Below are 230 nucleotides of genomic sequence, written 5' to 3'. Positions count from 1 at the left end.
GTGTGTGTGTGTGTGTGTGTGTTTGTGTGTGTGTATGTGTGTGTCTATTTACCGACCATCACTCTGGTTTTAATAAAGGCCGGGCACAGAGGGGTGATGTGTCAGGGGCGGAGTGTGTGTGTGTGTGTGTGTGTGTGTCCATATGTGCACTATCCTGGTGTTTTTTTTGTGTGTGTACGACCACACATACACTTAACATGTTCTCCATCCTTGGTGTGTGTGTGTGTGTG

At 47.4% G+C, this 230-nt stretch overlaps 1 protein-coding gene across 1 annotated transcript in view; it reads right to left on the bottom strand.

Moving 5' to 3' along the window:
• Positions 1 to 230, bottom strand: part of LOC118334624 (sodium channel protein type 5 subunit alpha-like) — a gene marked incomplete in the record, with an annotated part of 132,162 nt that overhangs the window by 106,289 nt on the left and 25,643 nt on the right.

The sequence above is a fragment of the Morone saxatilis genome, unplaced genomic scaffold (assembly GCF_004916995.1).
Source record: "Morone saxatilis isolate NCDOM2014 unplaced genomic scaffold, NCSU_SB_2.0 Contig0, whole genome shotgun sequence".
NCBI classification, from domain to species: Eukaryota; Metazoa; Chordata; class Actinopteri; family Moronidae; genus Morone; species Morone saxatilis.
This window is presented reverse-complemented; position numbering and strand designations above follow the sequence as displayed.